Source organism: Heterodontus francisci, chromosome 24, assembly GCF_036365525.1.
Source record: "Heterodontus francisci isolate sHetFra1 chromosome 24, sHetFra1.hap1, whole genome shotgun sequence".
In the NCBI taxonomy this organism is placed as follows: Eukaryota; Metazoa; Chordata; class Chondrichthyes; order Heterodontiformes; family Heterodontidae; genus Heterodontus; species Heterodontus francisci.
The window spans coordinates 35,345,250-35,363,183 of record NC_090394.1 but is presented as its reverse complement, the minus strand read 5'-3'; the positions used below and the strand labels follow the sequence as shown (position 1 = coordinate 35,363,183).

Sequence of the window (17,934 nt, the reverse complement as noted above, 5' to 3'; positions counted from 1 at the left end):
CTCCTTCTGCATGCTAGAAGACAATGGCCACCTCAAAAAGGCATACTCAACTCTTCCAACAAAAGGACTTACATTTATATAGCACCTTTCAAAATCTCAGAACATCCCAAAAGTGCTTTACAGCCAATTAAGTGCTTTTTTGAAATGTAGTGTCCATTGTAATGTAGGAAACACAACAGCCAATGTATACACAGCAAGCTCCCACAAACAGCAAGGTGGTGAAGGCCAGACAATCTGCTTTTTAGTGGTGTCGGTTGAGGGGTATAAGTATTGGCGCAGAAACCAAAGAGAACTCCCCTGCTCATCTTCGAATATTGACATGGTATCTTTTATGCCCAGACTCTCTTCCGCCCACCATATCAGTGGAATCCTGGGCCATCTGTTCATTCTTGCACTGTAATTTTCATAACACAATTCTATTTTAAAGGCATCTGTGAATCCAGAGGTGTTTCTCCCCTAATGTTGTGAGGTGCGATTCTGTCCGGAGTAATTGAAATGAATGGCTTTCAATTTCATTTCTCTGTTTGGACTAAATTGAACGTAAAGACTTTCTAATTCTGGCACAAACTTATGGCCTATTGCCTGGGGTGTGGGGGTGGAGGAGGTCTCCTTGCTGTGTTACTATGGCAACAAATGACTTCATTTGGATATGAGTATTGCATGTTGGGACTTGTCTGGCTCAACTTCCCAACAATTTCAATATCAAAGGGAACTGTGTTTTTTTTCTGAGTATGTACGTGTTTGTGATGGACTGCCAGTATTTGCATAGCTGGGAGTGCTTGGAATTGTATTGTTTTTCACATTGACTCCTGATAATGTGGGGCGTGCACAGAGCGATTGCGGACATCATCAGTGCGTGCAAACATTTGCAGCTTGCCAGTATGAATGCGCGCTGACATCACCATGCAATGACAACCTAGTTTTTAGGGTTGCCAACAATGTTTCCTCCAAATTCCATTCAATGTGCATGGCCTGTTTGTTGCGCTGTGCTGGAGGACATAGGTGAGGTTTTAAATAATTACTTTTCATCTGTGTTGACTATGGAGAAGGACGGTGTAGGTGTAGAGATCAGGGAGGGGGATTGTGATATACTTGAACAAATTAGCATTGAAAAGGAGGAAGTATTAGCTGTTTTAGTGGGCCTAAAAGTGGATAAATCCCCAGGCCCAGATGAGATGTATCCCAGGCTGTTATGTGAGACAAGGGAGGAGATAGCAGGGGGTCTGACACAAATTTTCAAATCCCCTCTGGCCACAGGAGAGGTACCAGAGGACTGGAGGACAGTGACTGTGGTACCATTATTCAAGAAGGGTAGCAGGGATAAACCAGGTAATTACAGGCCAGTGAGTCTAACATCAGTGGTAGAGAAACTATTGGAAAAAATTCTGAGAGGCAGGGTTTAATCAAGGATAGTCAGCATGGCTTTGTCGGGGGAGATCACTTCTAAAAAAACTTGTTTAAGTTTTTCGAGGAGGTGAATAGATATGTAGATGAGGGTAAAGCAGTTTATATAGTCTACATGGACTTCAGTAAGGCTTTTAATAAGGTCCCGTGTGGGAGATTGATTAAGAAGGTAAGAGCCCATCGGATCCAGGGCAATTTGGCAAATTGGATCCAAAATTGGCTTCGTGGCAGGAGGCAGAGGGTGATGGTCGAGGGTTGTTTTTGCGAAGCCTGTATCAGTGGTGCACCACAGGGATCGGTGCTGGGACCCTTGCTGTTTGTAGTGTACATTAATGATTTAGACGTGAATATATGAGGTATGATCAGTAAGTTCGCAGGTGACACGAAAATTGGTGCTGTAAATAGTGAGGAGGAAAGCCTTAGATTACAGGACGATATAGATGGGCTGATGAGATGGGCAGAGCAGTGGCAAATGGAATTTAACCCTGAGAAGTGTGAGGTGATGCATTTTGTGAGGATTAACAAGGCAAGGGAATATACAATGGATGGTAGGACCCTAGGAAGTACAGAGGGTCAGAGGGACCTTGGTGTACTTGTCCATAGATCACTGAAGGCAGCAGCACAGGTAGACAAGATGGTTAGGAAGGCATATGGGATACTTGCCTTCATTAGCTGAGGCACAGAATATAAGAGCAGGGAGGTTATGATGGAGCTGTATAAAATGCTAGTTAGGCCACAGCTGGAGTACTGTATATAGTTCTGTTCACCACACTATAAGAAGGATGTGATTGCACTGGAGAGGGTGCAGAGGAGATTTACCAGAATGTTGCCTGGGCTGGAGCATTTCAGCTATGAAGAGAGACTGGATAGGCTACAGTTGTTTTCCTTAGAGCAGAGAAGGCTGAGGGGGGACCTGATCGAGGTATACAAAATTATGAGGGGCATTGATAGGATAGATAGGAAGAAACTTTTTTCCTTAGCGGAGGTGTCAACAACCAGGGGGCATAGATTTAAGGTAAGGGGCAGGAGGTTTAGAGCGGATTTGAGGAATAAAATTTTCACCCAGAGGGTGGTCGGAATCTGGAACACACTGCCTAAAGAAGTGGTAGAGGCAGGAACCCTTACAACATTTAAGAAGTATTTGGATGAGCACTTGAAACGCCATAGCATACAAGGTTACGGGCCAAGTGCTGGGAAATGGGATTAGAATAGATAGTGCTTGATGGCCAGCACAGACACGATAGGCTGAAGGGCCTGTTTCTGTGCTGTATAACTCTATGACTTTATGCGTGGTCCATTTAAAATTGCACCTCAGCTGCATATGCACACAGCTTAAAGGATGCCATGCCCCCAGGATTGGAGATTAGGCTCCAGGACACTGTTGTGGAGAAAAGTCATAGAGACATTCAATAAACTTGGCTGTTTTTTTCATTTTCTTCAAAAACTTTCATTTATTAGTTATAAAAATATTGGAGATTGGGGAAAGAGACTGTTTCGCTAACAAAGATTAATTCAGGCAGGTAATGAAGAGTCTGTGCATTTTCCAAATGGCAATGGGAAGGCAGTGTGCTAAGATGATGGATTAATGGCAGGGGTGTGGGTGGTTGGAGTGGTTTGTGGCAAGAGGTCATGTGAAGAAGCCTCCAGGATTACCCCAACCAGAGTTAGCAACCCTAATAGTTTTCCTTTCTGTGCCCTGTAGTAGGAAGGTAGAAGAGCGAATAATGTGCGGTCTTGGATAGCTATCTGAGGTGCTCAGCAGCCACCTAACCAGAAATGTATCCTCAATCAGAATGATCAAGGGAGGCAAAATAAGTTGTAGGCACCCTCCCTTCTCCATGTGCCAGGTATTCTTTTATTTTTAATTAATTCTCGAAATGTGTGTGCTGCTGGCAAGGCCAGCGTTTATTGTCCATCCCTAGCTACCCTTGAGAAGGTGGTGGTGGTGAGCCACCTTCTTGAATCACTGCAGTCCATATGGTGAAAGTACTCCCACAGTGCTGTTAGATAGAGAGTTTCAGGATACTGACCTCGTGATCTTGTATGACCCGGGATGGTCAGTGTCACAGGGAATGCAACAATGAAGGGCACCACCAAGTTCATATAACAGCCACATAACATTTCTATCAGAGGTCAATGGCAAACAACTAGCATAAAAGTAGCCTGACCTTTGCTCTTTCATATTCTCCTCATTTCACAGATGCCAAAGCCAATTCTAGTGCTTCTACTGTGCGCTGGCTGAAGTCAAATCTGGGGCTTTCGTGCTCCGTTGTAGTTCAGTATCCCACTGGAATCTTTACACCCAAGCCTGGAGTGTTGATGTCGATAATGGAACCTCCTGAGCAGATTAAAAGACTGAGGACCACAATTCCTGCCTGTTACCAAAAACAAAATGAGCATTTACTTTGTTTTCAAGACATCATACAACACTGAAAGAGGTCATTTGGCCTATTGTGCCTATTATCATAGAATCAGACAGCGCAGAAAGAGGCCATTCAGCCCATCATGGTGTGTTGGCTGTTTGAAAGAGATAATTGATTAGTCCCAATCCCCTGTCCTTTCCTCATAGCCCTACAAATTTTCTCCCCTTTGAGTACTTATCCAATTCTCTTGAAAGTTATTGTATCTCCTCCCTCCACCCTTTCAGAAAGCACATTCTAAATCACAACAACTTACTGAGTAAATGAAATGTCTCGTCTCGCTTGTATTAAACTTAGAGAGCTGAAGTTTCCTCCGCAAGGCTTAAATTTGTGTGAGCTTGCCGGTTAAAGACTTTAAAAGACATTTGTTACAACCAGGTGAGAAAGGAATCCAAAGGGTTCCCTCTCAGCCTTTGCCTGGTTTGACCGTAACAGGGTTTAATTTTTAAAACACTGTATTTTTAGCTCCCCCTCACTGAATCCTTGTTCACTGTTCTCCAATTGTATGGCAAAGAATTCAACCAGACAGGTTTTCTTAGATTTAAAGAGGAAACCTTGCAACTCTAATTCGGTTAAAACTACTATGAATAGGCGACGTGATCACGCTAGCATGCATGTGCGCAAACACACACACAGATAGAGACAGAAAAGGAGAAAGAATAAAGGAGAAAAGTTTGAAGGAATAGCTGGAGTTCATTTACTGTCTTTTGGGTTTGATATAGAGTCTTTGATTGCAGTTAAATCTTGCCGTTTTGTTGGGGCCCAGTGCACGCTTTCAAACTTGTTTCGATGTAAGAGTCCTCTCTTGAGATTTAGTGGATCTGGCAATTTGTGTGAGAGAGAGCCAGGGAGAGAGACCTTCCTTCTCTTTTGTCTTCAAAGCAGTCTCTGCCCTCAAATTGTCCTGTGAGCACAATTCAAATCTCCAAGCTGACCAGCAGGTTAGTCATGTGACTAGTTTTATTCCTATAAACTCCTGTGTTTTTTGTGGATTCTCTATCTCAGCAGATACCCTCAGTGGGGGTTGTGGGGGCGGGGGGGGGGGGGCGGTGGATGGAATACTGGCTTGTTACACATTCAGTGTCTGATCAAAAGCCATTTGGTTAATTGGATCAGAGAGCAATTCTATTGTCTGTCCGGCAACTGTCTCTTAGTATGCAAATGTTTCCACCCACTGCTGTGATTTCTTTGAACAAGTCATCGAATCAGTCCAGCAACAGTTTAAAATTAATGTTCATACGACGAAATTAATATGTCCCCCATTCTGGCAGGTGGGGTCTTCATGGCATATTAAAGATGTTGAATTACAGAATTGTTGGTGTCCATACTGCGCCATGTACCAGAGCCTGAACGGTCTCTTGTGGGCTCATGGCGAGATTCTGATCCTTCCTGCAGGGAGAATGATGCATCTTGACTCCCTCTCGTGTGCAGTTCAAATTGGAAAAAGGTAAATGTCGGCGCTTCTTCATACAAAGAGTGAGGCACTCTCCTTGGAGTGAAACAGATCATAGGAAAAGAAGGAGGCCATTCAGCCCACTGTTGAGCCTATTCCATCATTCAATTTAATCCATGCCTGATCCATATCCTAACTCTCTTTACCTGTAAGCTTGAGTTCTATAAGCCCTATAACTCCACCCAACAAAGATCTCAGCATTGAAATTTTCAAAGTTGTCCCTGGAACCATTGAAGAAAACAGTTGAACACTGTAATGGGGGCAGACTGAAGGCTTTGTCTGGATGAATAGTATAGGGCAATTAGATAGAGAGAAACCTTTTCAGCTGGTCGTGGAGTCTAGGATTAGAGAGCATAGACTCAAAGTTAGAGTCATAGAATCATCTACGGCATAGAAGGAGGCCACTTAGCCCATCGAATCCCTGCCGGCTCTCCGCGGAGCAATCCAGTAAGTCCTACTTTGCTGCCCTATCCCCGTAGCCCTGCAAGTGTATTTCCTTCAAGTGGCCATCCAATTTCCTTTTGAAATCATTGTCTCCACTTCCATCTTCCTTGTGGGATGCGAGTTCCAGGCCATGACCACTCGCCGCGTAATATTCCCCCTGCAAAACCTTTAATCTGTGTCTCCTGGTTCTTGTACCATCAGTTAATGGGAACAGTTTTTCCCTGTCTAACCTGTCATAATCTTGTACATGGGAATTTCAGGCTCTTCCCCCATGTCGGGCACAGGAGCACGCCAAATAAACCCAAACAGGTTGCTTGTCGCCTCCGAGGTGGGGGTCCCTTGTCAGAAACCACTTAATGCCTGAACGAGGGACTGGGCATTGGGAAGGAGGGATGCCCACTGAGAACCACCCCACTGCCCTTGCTGACAAACCCCCCTACACACTCCTCCCTGCAGTCCCCACCTTGGAAAACCCCTCCCGCTAAGACTTAACAGCAGTCTGGGTCCAGAGCCTAGGTTGGGTGCTCCACCAGCAGCAGCCACCGCCTCCGCGTTGGTACTGCTCAGTTAAAGAACTGCTGGCCTCTGATTGGCTGGCAGCTGTCAGCAGGCGGGACTTCTGCCACTGGGGTCCTTGATCCCGGGGAAGCCCCCCTGCTGTCCACTTAAGTGCCTATTTGGCACTTGATCCAGCGGGCCTTCCCCAGAGAAGGAATTCGGGCCGACACCTCTATCAAATCTCTTCTCAATCTCCTTTGCTCAATGGAGAACAAACACAGCTTTTCCAACCTAACCTTGTAACTAAAATCCCCCATCCCTGGAACCATTCTGGTAAATCTCCTCTGCATCCTCTCAAGGACCCTTACATCCTTCCGAAAATGTGGTGACCAGAACTGGATGCAATATTCTAGCTGGGACCTAACCAGAGCTTTATAAATGTTCAGTTTAATCTCCCTGATTTTGCACCCTATGCCTCTATTTATGAAGCCCAAGATGCCATATGCTTTGCTCAGCAACCTCTCAATATGTCCTTTCACCTTCAAAGATCAATGCAAATGCACCCCCAGGTTACTCTGTTCCTGCACACCCTTTAGAACTGTGCCATTAAGTCTATACTGCTTCACCCTATTCCTTCTGCCAAAATGCATCACCTCACACTTGTCTGTATTAAATTCCATCTGCCACTTCTCTGCCCATTCTGCTCACCTAACTATGTTCTGTTGCAGGCGGTTTGTAAAATCTTCACTGTTTGCAACTCCTCCAAGTTTGATTTCATTGACATATTTTGAAATTCTACTCTGTATTCCAAGATCTAAGTCATTTATATATGCAAAAAAACCAGTGGTCCCAGCACTGATCCTTGGGGAACACCACGGTTTACCATCCTCGAGTCTGAAAAACAATAATTAAATACAACTCACTGTTTTCCATCCTTGAGCCAACTTTTTAGCCAATTGGACACTGATCACCCTATTCCATAAGCCTTTTTGGTGTTACTTTGTCGAACACTTTTTTAAAATCCATATGGACAACATCCACCGCATTCCCTTGATCAACCTTCTCTATTACTTCATCAAAAAAAATTCAATTAGATTAGGCAAGCATGGTCTGCCTTTTACAAATCTGTGCCAGCTCCCCTTAATTAACTATAACCTTTCCAAATGTCTGTTGATTTTTTTCCTGATTATTGTTTCTAAAACCTTACCCATCACTGATGTTAAACTAACTGGCATGTAGTTGCTAGGACTGTCCTTACACCCTTTCTTGAATAGGGGTGTCACATTTTCCACTCTCCAATCCTCTGGCACCTCCCCAATATCTAGGGAACGTTGGAAGATTATGGCAAGCCTTTCCTCTATCTCCACCCCGACTTCCTTTTGCAACCTGGGATGCAAGCCATCCGGACCAGGCGACTTATCCACTCTCAGCATAGCCAGCCTTTCCAGTACCTCCTCCCTCTCAATTTTTACGCTATTCATTGCCTCTATTCTGTCTGCTTCTACCGTTATTTTGCCAGATTCCACTTCCTTAGTAAACACTGGTACAAAGTACTCATTAAGTATTCTAGCCTTGCTCTGTGCCTCTAAGCATATATTACCCTCTTTGTTCTTAATAGCCTCCACTTGCTATCCCAGAGACTTGGTTGAGGGAAGGGCAGGATTGGCAACTAAATGTTCCAGGCTTTAGAAGCTTCAGGCGGGATAGAGGGGGATGTAAAAGGGGTGGGGGAGTTGCATTACTGGTTAATGAGAATATCACAGCTGTACTGCGGGAGGACACCTCAGAGGGGTCATGCAGCGAGGCAATATGGACGGAGCTCAGGAATAGGAAGGGTGCAGTCACGATGTTGGGGGTTTACTTCAGGCCTCCCAACAGCCAGCAGGAGGTAGAGGAGCAGATATGTAGACAGATTTTGGAAAGATGTAAAGGTAACAGGGTTGTGGTGGTGGGTGATTTTAACTTCCCCTATATTGGCTGGGACTCACTTAGTGCTAGGGGCTTGGATGGGGCAGAATTTGTGAGGAGCATCCAGGAGGGCTTCTTGAAACAGTATGCAGATAGTCCAACTAGGGATGGGGCCATTCTGGACCTGGTATTGGGGAATGAGCCGGGCCAGGTGGTCGAAGTTTCAGTGGGGGAGCATTTCGGGAGCAGTGACCATAATTCCATAAGTTTTAAGGTACTTGTGGATAAGGATAAGAGTAGTCCTCGGGTGAAGGTGCTAAATTGGGGGAAGGCTAATTATAACAATATTAGGCAGGAACTGAAGAATTTAGATTGGGGGCGGCTGTTTCAGGGTAAATCAACATCTGACATGTGGGAGTCTTTCAAACGTCAGCTGATTAGAATCCAGGACCAGCATGTTCCTGTGAGGAAGAAAGACAAGTTTGGCAAGTTTCGGGAAGCTTGGATAACACGGGATATTGTGAGCCTAGTCAAAAAGAAAAGGGAAGCATTTGTAAGGGCTGGAAGGCTAGGAACAGACGAAGCACTTGAGGAATATAAAGACAGTAGGAAGGAACATAAGCAAGGAGTTAGGAGGGCTAAAAGGGATCATGAAAAGTCATTGGCAAACAGGATTAAGGAAAATCCCAAGGCTTTTTATACATATATAAAGAGCAAGACGGTAACCAGGGAAAGGGTTGGCCCACTCGAAGACAGAGATGGGAATCTGTGTGTGGAGCCAGAGGAAATGGGCGAGGTGCTAAATGAGTACTTTGCATCAGTATTCACCAAAGAGAAGGACTTGGTGGATGATGAGCTGAGGGAAGGGAGTGCAGATAGTCTCAGTCATCTCATTATCAAAAAGGAGGAGGTGTTGGGTGTCTTGCAAAGCATTAAGGTAGATAAGTCCCCAGGGCCTGATTGGATCTACCCTAGAATACCGAGGGAGGCAAGGGAAGAAATTGCTGGGGCCTTGACAGAAATCTTTGCATCCTCATTGGATACAGGTGAGGTCCCAGAGGACTGGAGAATAGCCAATGTTGTTCCTTTGTTTAAGAAGGGTGGCAAGGATAATCCAGGAAATTATAGGCCGGTGAGCCTTACGTCAGTGGTAGGGAAATTATTAGAGAGGATTATTCGGGACAGGATTTACTCCCATTTGGAAACAAATGAACTTATTAGCGAGAGACAGCATGGTTTTGTGAAGGGGAGGTCGTGTCTTACTAATTTGATTGAGTTTTTTGAGGAAGTGACGAAGATGATTGATGAAGGAAGGGCAGTGGATGTTATCTATATGGACTTTAGTAAAGCCTTTGACAAGGTCCTGCGTGGCAGACTGGTACAAAAGGTGAAGTCACACGGGATCAGAGGTGAGCTGGCAAGATGGATACATAACTGGCTCGGTCATAGAAGACAGAGGGTATCAGTGGATGGGTGTTTTTCTGAATGGAGGGATGTAACTAGTGGTGTTCCGCAGGGATCAGTGCTGGGACCTTTGCTGTTTGTAGTATATATAAATGATTTGGAGGTCTGATTAGTAAGTTTGCGGACGACACAAAGGTTGGTGGAGTTGCAGATAATGATGAGGATTGTCAGAGGATACAGCAGGATATAGATCGGTTGGAGACTTGGGCGGAGAAATGGCAGATGAAGTTTAATCCGGACAAATGTGAGGTAATGCATTTTGGAAGGTCTAATGCAGGTGGGAGGTATACAGTAAATGGCAGAACCCTTAGGAGTATTGACAGGCAGAGAGATCTGGGCGTACAGGTCCACAGGTCACTGAAAGTGGCAACACAGGTGCATAAGGTAGTCAAGAAGGCATACGGCATGCTTGCCTTCATCGGTCGGGGCATAGAGTATAAAAATTGGCAAGTCATGTTGCAGCTGTACAGAACTTTAGTTAGGCCACACTTAGAATATTGCATGCAATTCTGGTCGCCACACTACCAGAAGGACGTGGAGGCTTTGGAGAGGGTACAGAGGTGGTTTACCAGGATGTTGCCTGGTCTGGAGGGCATTAGCTATGAGGAGAGGTTGGAAAAACTCGGATTGTTTTCACTGGAACGACGGAGGTGGAGGGGCGACATGATAGAGGTTTACAAAGTTATGAGCGGCATGGACAGAGTGGATAGTCAGAAGCTTTTTCCCAGGATGGAAGAGTCAGTTACTAGGGGACATAGGTTTAAGGTGCGAGGGGCAAAGTTTAGAGGCGATGTGCGAGGCAAGTTTTTTACACAGAGGGTGGTGAGTGCCTGGAACTTGCTGCCAGGGGAGGTGGTGGAAGCAGATACGATAGCGACGTTTAAGAGACATCTTGACAAATACATGAATAGGAAGGGAATAGAGGGATATGGGCCCCGGAAGTGCAGAAGGCGTTAGTTTCGGCAGGCATCAGGATCGGCGCAGGCTTGGAGGGCCGAATGGCCTGTTCCTGTGCTGTACTGTTCTTTGTTCTTTGCACGTCTTACTACCCACTTACTATTTACATGGTGGTAGTAGAATTTTGGGTTTCCTTTTAAGTTGATTGCCATTCTATTCTCACATTCTCTCTTTGCCAGTCTTATTTTCCTCTTCACTTTCCCTCTCAACTTATAGTATTTGGCCTGGTTCACACTTGAAGAATTCACCTGAGATGTATCATACATCCTCTTTTTGGTTTCATCATAACCTGTATCTCCTTCGTCATCCAAGGAGTCCTGTTTTAGGTTTCCCTACTTTCCACCCTTGTTGGAATGTACCTACCCTCTACCTGAAGCATCTCTTCCTTAAATGTAACCCATTACATTTTCTCCTGTCAGTCTTTGGTTCCATTTCATCCTGGCTGGATCCCTTCTTATCGCTTTGAAATTAGCCCACTTCCAATCCAGTCGTTCTACCTTCTATCGTTCCTTGCTTTTCTGCATTACGAGTCTAAACCTTATGATATAAAGATCGCTCTTACCTAAGTGTTCCCTCACAGACACTTGGTCCACTTGGCATACCTCATTTCCCAGCACCAGATCCAGCAATGCCTCCCTCCTAGTTGGACTGAGAACATACTGATCGAGGAAGGTTTCCTGAACGCAATCCTGAAATTCCTCCCCCCTCCTTTCCCTTTACTCTAACATCATCCCAATCAATATTTGGGTCATTAAAGTCCACCAATATCACCACTCTGTAGTTCTTGCACATCTCTGTGATTTCCCTGCAGATTTGCTCCTTTATTTCTCTCTCTCTCACTATTTGGAGGACTATAGAATACCCCTAGTTGTGTGATCATACCCATTTTCCTTCTCAACTCTAATCAAATGGATTTTATCCTTCATCCCTCTTTCCAACACCACAATGTCTTCCCTAATCAGTGCTGAAACACTTCTACATGCTAAGGGTGGTAGAAGTTTGGAAAAATCTCTGCAAATGGCAGTTGATACTGGGTCAATTGTTAACTTTAAATATGAGATTGATAGACATTTTGTTAGCAAAGGAATGAAGAGATATGGGGTGAAGGCAGGTGTATGGAGTTAGGTTGCAGATCAGCCATGATCTCATTGAATGGTGGAACAAGCTTGAGAGGATAAATGTCTTACTCCTGTTCTTATGTTCCTAAGCCTTTTCTCTCGAGTTGTTGTGAGACACGATTTTGTCTGATGCTGTTGAGGTGAGTTTCTTCCTATTTCATTTCTGTTTTCAGACTAAATGAACAACAACAATATCAACTTGTATTTACATAGTGTGTTTAACATAGCACCATGTCCCAAGACACTTCACAAGAGCATTATAAAGCAAAATTTGGCACCCAGTAACATAGGCGAAATTAGGGGAGATGGCCAAAAGCTTGGCCAAAGAGCATCAAGGGAGAAAGAGCGGTGGAGAGGTTTATAGAGGGAATTTCAGAAATTAGGGCTTTGCATGGCCACCAATGCTAGAGCAATTCAAGTCAGGGATGCACACAAGGCCAGAATTAGATGATTGCAGATATCTTGAAGACTTTTGTCTTTCTAATACTGAATTGGAGGAAATTTCTGCTGATTTTAGTATTGGATGCCGGATTAGCAGTCTGATAATTTAGCAACAGTGGAGGAATCGAGAGAGGTGGTGGTGAGGTAGAATTGGATGTCATTAGTGTACATGTGAAAACTAATGCTATGTTTTCGGATGATGTCACCATGGGGCAGCCTGTAGATGAGAAATAGCAGGGGACCAAGAGGGGATGTTGGCTGGTCAGCAGTTTAGTGGGTGTAGGAGCGGGAAGTGGGTCTCATGGACAAGATGAGCTCGGAAAGGACATCAGGGAAGATAGGAAAGAAACTAGAAAAAGATGCAAGCTCAGGGCTAGGGCAGTCGGGAGACTTGGAGGAAGTTTGGCCTGGTGGGCTGGTGGAAGGAAGGGAAGCAGCAGAACAAATGGTCTTAATCTTAGTGAGCTGCTTGCACTTCTTGTTGAAGGTGAGGGTGGAGGAGACAGGGAAGAGGGGTTTAGGAAGGTGGCTTGCAGTATCTTTGCATTCCAGGGTAATCCTGGATAATGAACAGTTTTCAACAGATGAGAACAGGGCACTATAGTGGTTTATGTGATCCAGCCAGATCTGGTGGTGAATGGCTAAACCAATTGTGTGCCCATATCCATTCAAGTCTGTGTCCTTTGGACTTAAGGGAGCGGCGTTGAGGGCTGTACCGGGGGGAACAATCAGGGTGAGAGTGAGTAATGATTTTACTGGGGACTAGGGCATCAAAGGTGGAGGTGAGGGTGTGATTGAGCAAATCAGTAGCTGTAGAAATGTTGTGGTGAACAGTGAGCCAAAGGCTAGACAGATGGAAATTTGAAAGTGCAGTTGTAAGTGAATTAGGAAATCGGTTTTTCCCCCAGGGATGGATACGGAAGCTGGGATGTGGAAGGGAGATGTGGGTGGAGAGTGGTACTAGGAAGTGATCAGAGGTGGCCTTATCTGTAATTGATACAATGGGTCCAGCAAGACCACATGAGATGGCAAGATCAAGAGAGAGGCCATGAATATGGGTTGGGGAGTTTACATGGAGGGAGAGATTGAGGGAGGATAAGAGGGCACTGAACTCAGATAAGACAGAGAATAATGAGTTGAGATGGAGCTTGAAATCACCTAGGATGAGAAGTTGCTCAGTGCAGAGGCTGAGAGAGGAAAGCAGTGAGGATATCTTGGTGAGAAAAATTTTATTGTACTTGGGAGGACGGTAGAGAACAATGATTTTGAAAGAGGTGAGAGGGGTGGAACAAGGAGTTCCTCGAAGGAGGAGAAATTGCCAGAGGAGTAGGGCGTCAGGCCAAGGTGTGATTTAGTGATAGGTCCCATACCAGCACCGCAACGGTCTTGGTGAGACGTGGTGGAAGATATAGTCAAGCAGGGAAACTTCATTAAGGGAAAGTTGTCATCACCCCTCAGCCAAGTTTTAGTTAAGGCCGTGATGTTGATGCAATCATCCACAATAAGTTCATGGATGGCAAGGACCTCGTTCATAACTGAACGGACATTCTGGAGGGAGATGCGGAGAGAGGTGGTGAGAGCTTAGCTGCTAGCAGAGTTCAGAGAATCTACAATGGGAAGGGTGAGTTGGGTGGAAAGGAGATTCCGTAGCTGGCATGCTGGGTGGGAAGTTCAGCAAGAGAGTGTGATAGGGCAATTAGGGTGACTGCTTGTAATGAGCCAGCACCAAGTGCCTTAGTGAGCCCTCTGGAGGATGCCAAGAGTGGCCCAAAGTGAAGTTGTAGGGTTATCTAAGAGGGAGTGGAGCCTGGGACGGCGGCAGCTGAGCCAGAAGGTCAAGGATTAATGAGGGTTGGGGTAGGGAATTGGGAGGGCAGAGTACCTGAGAGTGGAGAAGTGAAAGGAGGCATGACAATAGAAGAGAGGGATCTTGAGTGGGGAGTGGGGAGTGGGGGTGGGGGAGGGGGACAGATGGTAAAGGGGAAAGGGCGGATAAAGTGGAAATAGAAGTGATGGCCCTGGCTCCAGAACGGCAGTCAAAATGCACATGTGAATGTACACAGGGAAAACTCAACATTGGCCTGGTTACATAGCAGTTATTGGGAAAGTCATTCAGTTCCGACACACATTTTGCAACTTGTTGCTTGGGTAAGGTTCTCCTTACCGTGTAGCTATGGTAACAAGTGACCTCATTGTAATGAGACATGATGCTCTCCCCTCTCCCTACCTTTACCTTTGGACATGGGGGGTTGGGGGGGGGACATTTGAAGCAAAGTGAACCAGGCACTACTTCTGATGAGAGTTATAAATAGGAAAAAAGTCTTGTTCTGAACTCAGCAACAAAAAACATTGTCAAATAATATTCAGGCCCACATCCAACATTGCAATGAGCTTGTCGAACTGCATTGAACTTGGTCCTAACCTGCGAAGACATGTTTCCCTGGCACCCGAGCTGCGTAGGATGTGGAAACCAGTTTCATGATGGCCAGATTAGTGTGAGTAAGAATTGCGATTTGAGTAGTGAGACCATGCCACAGTGAGATTGGGATGGAAGGACCGCCGTCCATTTGTTTTTGTTCTTTTTCGAACACAGCTGTGTTTTTGACCCTCTGCCAAAAAATGACATTGAATCTACAGCCTAGAAACAGGCTGTCTGCCCAACTGGTCCATGCTGGTGTTTATACTGCACATAAAGCTCCTCTCGCCCCCTCTTCATCTAAATCTTAACATTTTTGTAAAAAGAACATTAGTTGTTCATGGGATGTGGGTGAATCTGCCAAGCCTGCATTTATTGCCCAGTGTGGTTGCTGTAAGAAGGCAGTATTTCTTCCAATTGTCTTTATAACTGTATGGCTTGAAGAAAGATAAATTCACATTTTTATAGTGTTTTTCACACTCTCAGGATTTCCCAAAGTGCTTTTGAAGTGTAATGTAGGAAAATGCAGCAGCCGAGTTGTGCACAACCAGCTCGCATAGCTAGCAATGATCAGGTAATCCGTTTTTTAGTGATGTTGGTTCAGGGATAAATATGGGCAAGAACATCATCGAAAACTCCTTTGCTGTTCTTCAAAATAGTGCTGTGGGATCCTTTACATCAGTCCAATTGTGCCTGAGTTCAAAGTTTCATTCAGAAGACAGCAGCTTCAACAGTGCTACACTCCCTCAGTAATACACCGGAGTGTCATTGAATAGTATCACACAGAAGGAAGCCATTCAGCCCATCAAGTCTGTGCTGATTGCCTGGATTTTTTGGTCAATTCTCTGGTATGGGACTTGAACCCATCACCATCTGACTCAGATACAAACATGCTACCACCAAGCCACATTTGACACACACACGGTTCCTTTCTGAATCCTGAAGGATATTAATGAACCAGCTAAGTTTTAATATCCTATTTCCTGATGTCATTCCTTGATGATTTATTGAATTAAATGTCACAACTTGTCATTTTGATTTGAACTTCCACCCTCTGTGCTTGCTATAGTCCAGTACCATAACCAAACAATAACAGGTTGGTGAAATACAAGCAAAAATAGCCATATGGGAATATGATATAGTGGCAATAATGGAAATGTGGCTTAAAAATGGTGAGGACTTGATGCTTAATATTGAAGGATACAAATTATTCAGAAAAGAAAGGGAAGGAAAAAGGGAGCTAGTGTGGCAGTACTGATTAGGGAAGACATTGGAGAGTTGGAAAGAGAGGATGTCTTTGAGAGGGCAAAGACTGAATCCATTTGGTTAGAGTTGAGAGACAATAAGGGTATGATCACACTACTAGGGGTATTCTTTGGCCTCCAGATAGTGAAGAAAGAGAGGAGCAAATCTCAGGGAAATCACGGAGATGTGCAAGAACTATAGAGTGGCGATATTGGGGGACTTTAATGACCCAAATATCGATTGGGATAATTTTAGAGTAAAGGGAAAGGAGGGGGAGGAATTTCTGAAATGTATTCAGGAGAACTTCCTTGACCAGTATGTTCTTGGTCAAACTAGGAAGGAGTCACTGCTGGTTCTGGTGCTGGGGAATGAGGTGGGCCAAGGGTCTGTGGCGGAACACTAGGTAACAGTGAGCATCGTATCATAAGACTTAGACTAATAATGGAGCAGAGCAAGGAACAATCTAAACTACAATTTTTAAATTGGAAGCGGGCTAACTTCAATGGGATGAGACGAGATCTAGCCAGGGTAAAATGGAATCAGATTGACAGAAGAAACTGTAATGGAATAATGGGTGATTTTTAAGGAGGAGATGCTTCAGGTACAGGCTAGGTATATTCCAACAAGGGCAAAAGGTAGTGGAACCAAACCCAGGGCTTGTCGTGTGACGAGGGAGATAGCGAATATGATGAAACAAAAAAAGAGGGTGTATAATGCATGTCAAACAAATTCTTCGTGAGAACCAGGTCAATTACAATAAGTTGAGAGGGGAAGCAAAGAGGAAAATACAACTGGCAAAGAGAGAATATTAGAATGGAATGACAGTTAACATAAAAGGAACCCAGAAATCTTTTACCACACGTAAATAGTAAGAGGTGGAGTGAGTCGTATTAAGGACAAACAGGGTGATATAAGCTTAGAGGTACAGGGCAAGGCTAGAGTACGTAATGAGTACTTTGTACTGGTGTTCACTAAGGAAGAGGATGCTGATAAAATATCGGTGGAAGCAGAGACGGTAGAGGTAATGGATGGGGTGAAAATTGAGAGGCAGAATGTATTGGAAAGGCTGGCAATAGTTAGAGTGGATAAGTTGCCTGGTCCGGATGGCTTGCATCCCAGGTGGCGAAAGGAAGTCGAGATGAAGATAGCAGAAGGTCTTGCCATAATCTTCCAATTTTCTCTGGATATGGGGGAGGTGCCAGAGGATTGGAGAGAGGTTAATGTGACGCCCTTATTCAAGAAAAGGTGTAAGGACAGTCCTAGCAACTATAGTTTAACATCAGTGGTGGGTGAGGTTTTTAGAAACAATGATCAGGGAAAACATGAACAAGCACTTGGAGAGGTTTGAGTTAATTAAGGCGAACCATCATGGATTTGTAAAAGGCGGATTGTGCTTGACTAATCTAATTGAATTTTTTGATGAAGTAACAGGGAAGGTTGATGAAGCGATGTCTATATGGATTTTAAGAAAGCATTTGACAAAGTACCATAGAAAAGGCTTGTTAACAAAATTGAGGCTCATGGAATGGGAGGGTCAAAGTTAGCTTGGATAAAAAATTGGCTTAAGGGCAGGAAACAGCGAGTCATGGTAAATAGCTCTTTTACAGACTGGACGATGGTAGATAGTGGTGTTCCCCAAGGGTTGTGATAGATATAAATGTCTTGGATATTGGAATACAGAGTAAAATTTAAAAATTTGCCAAGGTGTGGCAAACAGTGAAGATGACACCAATCGACTGCAACAGGACATAGATAAGCTAGCAGAATGGGCACACAAGTGGCAAATGGAATTTAATACAGACAAGTGTGAGGTGATGCATTTTGGCAGAAGGAATAGGGCGAGACAATATAGACTAAATGGTACAGTTCTAATGAGTGTGCAGAGACAGATGAACCTAGGGTGCATATGCATAGGTCTTTGAAAATGGCAAGACATATTGAGAGAGTGGTGAGCAAAGTATATGGGATCTTGGGCTTCATAAATGAAAATATTGAGTACAAGAGCAAGGAAGTTATGCTGAACCTTTATAAAGTTCTGGTTAGGCTTCAACTAGAGCATTGCGTCCAGTTCTGGTCACCACACTTTACGAAGGATGTGAGAATGCATGAGTGGGTGTGGAGGAGATTTATCAAAATGGTTCCAGGGATGAGGGATTTTAGCTACAA

General features: G+C 44.5%; 1 protein-coding gene across 1 annotated transcript in view; it reads left to right on the top strand.

Annotated features, from left to right (window-relative positions):
- The window catches only part of micall2a (mical-like 2a), a 124,820-nt gene that overhangs the window by 38,840 nt on the left and 68,046 nt on the right, over nt 1-17,934 (top strand). The window lies entirely within an intron of this gene.